This window comes from Elephas maximus, chromosome 21 (assembly GCF_024166365.1).
Source record: "Elephas maximus indicus isolate mEleMax1 chromosome 21, mEleMax1 primary haplotype, whole genome shotgun sequence".
NCBI classification, from domain to species: domain Eukaryota; kingdom Metazoa; phylum Chordata; class Mammalia; order Proboscidea; family Elephantidae; genus Elephas; species Elephas maximus.
The window spans coordinates 61,684,757-61,688,621 of NC_064839.1; the positions used below are offsets into that span (position 1 = coordinate 61,684,757).

Genomic DNA, 3,865 nt, shown 5'->3' on the forward strand with positions numbered 1-3,865 from the left:
ACTTAAAATTTTATTTTTGGAAGAGTTCCACACTATCTCCAACTACTGATAAGTTGGAGTCAACCTTGTTTCTTGGCTATTTTCTTTCTAAAATTAATTCTAAATGCATAAGGATTTTTAAAATATTATTTTCTTGAAAGTGTGCATTAGATTACTAAAAAGTGTGCCAAAATATTCCATCATGTAATTTTTGTACAACGAGCTATTAAGCTCTTTCCATGTCCATCTACCAGGTACTATTTTAAGGTCTTTATGTATGTTATTCCTTTAATCCTCAGAGCAATCCCACAAGATAAATACTGTTTACTATTATGTTATCCATTGTTACAAATGGCAAAATTGTGGCACATTTGTTCTGTCATCCACAGTCTTTCACAGAATACAATTTAGCTATTTTGCCTTTGGATATTTATTTAATGTAGTACCATTTGTTCCCTGTGGAGAATTAACTTGAGTTGAAGATCCATAACTTCATTTTATTTGAGAAAAATAAACCAAATGAAGCCCAATTGTGAAGAATTGAATAATTCTTTTTTCATTACCAACTGACCAAATTGTGAGTTCACTTAATATAAAGAAGAATGGCAGTAATATGATCCTTTATGGTGCCATACATAATCATCAAGTGCACTTAATTTCTCAATATTGACACCCTTTTTGTAAAACACATTCCTATTAAATTCATCTTATAACATGTTTTGAACGTTTTTGCCATGTTTTTTTCATTTTGGGGTTATCTATGTCTGTCCACCATCACTACTTCCTGTTACTATGTGTATTTAAGAGTTAACCTGGGTACAAGGGAACAAGGTTGTAAAAGTAGAGGGAGTTGGTGCCGCCATTTCTTCCGCCCTCAGGTCTCCGCTCCTTTTGAAGAACCTCCAGCAACGCCATGTTGGGGCAGAGCATCCAGAAGTTCACCACCTCTGTGGCCTGTAGGTGCCACTATGAGGAGGGCCTACGGTATATTTTTCATTTTCAGTGAGAAACAAGTGGTGGTTACTAATTATGATGACTTTGTACTTTGGATCTAGATCTGCTGCACATTTCTTTATAGTAAGACACCAACTGCTTAAGAAATAGTGATACTTAAGATCATCCATGAAACAGATAAGGAGCATTTTAAGAAGTGCAACCTCTGAAAAAATGGATCAAATGAACTCATATAGCATACTGGATATGTTTGTAAATAAACATATTACATGGAAAAAAGTTTACTGAAACAAATAAGAGGTGGTTGTGCTAGGATGTATTCATGTATGAATTAGTATATCAGCGTGGTACTGTTATAATGCTTTAGGGAGCTCCTCACATCTCGGTTCTAGGTTCATTTTCTGTCATATGAAACTCTTCCCTCATCCAATCCCATCCTCATCTGGGAGCTGATGAATTGCAAGTTTATGTACTGCTTCATTATGCTCCAGATATGAGCATCTAACTGCCAACTATTTCAAAAGCACCTCAATCTCAATATGGCCAAACTGTTATCAGGATCTTACCCTTCAAATATATAGTTCTGTTTCAATGTACTCTGTCTCTCTGAACACAGTCATCTCTTCTCCGGTTGTTTAAGGCCTAATCTTAGATGTTATATTTGAAATCCTCCTTCCCTTTACATTCCGTTTTCAACTCAGTACCAAGCCCTCTACATCTACCTTCTAAATCTCTGTCAAGTCTGTCTGCCTCTCTCAATCTCTATTGCTATTACCTTAGTGAAAGCTCATGTCAGACTTTCCTGCTCTTTAAGATCTTTATGTATATTAACTTATTTAATCCTTACCCTATAAGCCTGATACTATGATTACCATCATTTTACATGTGTGGTAATATGGTGAGTATCTCACAAACAGTAAGGGAAGAGCTGAAATTGGAAACTAGTGTATTGAGTTCCTGAGTCTACGCCCATACACTAATTATACAGTAGTGCCTGACCTAGAGAAACAAATATTTTATTGGCATTAGATTCTGTTATGGATTGAATTGTGTCCTCTAAAAATATCTGTCAACTTGGCTAGTCCATGATTTATAGTATTGTGTGATTGTCCACCTTCTTATCATCTGATATGATTTTCTTATGCCTTGTAAATCCTACTTCTGTGACGGTAATGAGGTGAGATTAGCGACACTATGTTAATGAGGCAGGACTCAATCTATAAGATTAGCTTGTGTCTTAAATCAATTTCTTTTGAGATATAAAAAAGAGAAGCAAGCAGAGAGATGTAGGACCTCATTACCACCATGTAAAAAGAGCCAGGAGTGCCCATCCTTTGGATCCTGGGTGCCTGCACCTGAGAATCTCCTAGACCAAGGGGAGGTTGATGACAAGGACCTTCCTCCAGAGCTGACAGAGAAAGAAAGCATTCCCCAGAAGCTGGCACCCTGAATTTGGGCTTCTAGATTCCTAATCTGTGAGAGAGTAAATTTCTGTTTGTCAAAGCCATCCACTTGTGGCATTTGTGTTGTAGTAGCACTAGATAACTGGGACAAATTTTATTAAAAAAATGCAAAAATATTTTCCTCTGCTATCTCAAGAGCCTTCAATCCAGCCTTATAAAATAGAAAGTAATTCTTTTTCACAATAAAGTTCCTTGAATTATGACTCTGAGCAAGATGCAGAATATAACATTTAAATCTTAGTTCACTCAAGTTTTTTCTGCAGAGAACTAAGATAATGTAATCCTGGTCTATTTCTTTCTATATCCTGGTATTTGACTTAACGTAGGGAAAGAGTTTGGAGAAACTTGAGGAATGAAGACTTTGCATGCTCTTAGATCGTGTCTGTCATACATCAGCTTTCTCAAGTAAGCCTTGGGCAAGTGCTGCATCACAGTCTATGTGTGGTTGAACCCTCTGACAAATGCCTGAAGTGTAGCTCTTCTGCCACTGTTGATTATAGGAGTCTCCATGTGATTTACATTCCAGATGGACAGGAGGCAACATGACATCCTGTTTTGAAAGCTGAGGAGACTGACCTTTGTTACCTTCCAGACTCCATTCCAAATTGACACAGAGGTAGACACCATGACAGTCTGCAGATATACTTAATTGTCTGCTTTATTTTGTAGTAACTTAATTTTTTTAGGCTATGTTCTGCATTAGGATACTATGGATGAATTTAAAACCCAAATCTCTGTTGTTTCGTTGATATCACACCCATAGTTACAAAAACTTAAACTACACCAAATTTCTTGGAGAAAATATCTTGTTTTCTCTCCAGAGTACAAGGTACTTGGAAAAAAATCAACAATTTTATGCTTTGTCTCCTGACATCATGTCTTCATCTGTTACTGAAACTCCAGACTGTTGTTAAGTCTGCTGGCTTTAATACCTGCCATTTTGGGAGCTTCGGTTGGGAGGCCATCTTTTAACAACTGTATAAAACACTGGCTGTTGCTTTTCCTTCAGCTGTGGAGTCTGCTAAAGTATGAAGCAGCTTTCAATAGCTTTCTTTACCATCAGTTGTGGCAACTCTCAGCAGATGCTTTCCATTGAGTTGGGTACCCTGTTCTCTCACATTCTCTAGCAGCCTCTAGGTTACTGAGGCACTCTTTAGTTTATTGTCACTATATAATTCACAGGTCATGGCAAAATCTTGGCAATCTCTCCAGTGCCATTCTTATAAAGCCTATGTAAAACTAAAAGGACATCCTGATTGTATGTCTCTTTGGAGTTTAGTTGTTGTTTCTGACCCCTGAAGCACAGCACAGATCTCAGAAACACTGACTTCCAGCTCAAAATGTCTTACATTTACTGAAGTTGTCGTGTATATCTACAGTCTTAACTCTCTGGGTAGGAAGAGGTTGCAAGTAGTCAAAGTTTATCTATCTTCAGTTCTTGTTTTTAGCTCAGGCTTTCCTATTTTCAT

At 37.2% G+C, this 3,865-nt stretch overlaps 1 pseudogene; it reads left to right on the top strand.

Moving 5' to 3' along the window:
• Window positions 1-892: 892 nt before the first annotated feature.
• Window positions 893-1,083, top strand: LOC126065139 (cytochrome c oxidase subunit 7C, mitochondrial-like; annotated as a pseudogene).
• Window positions 1,084-3,865: the final 2,782 nt, after the last annotated feature.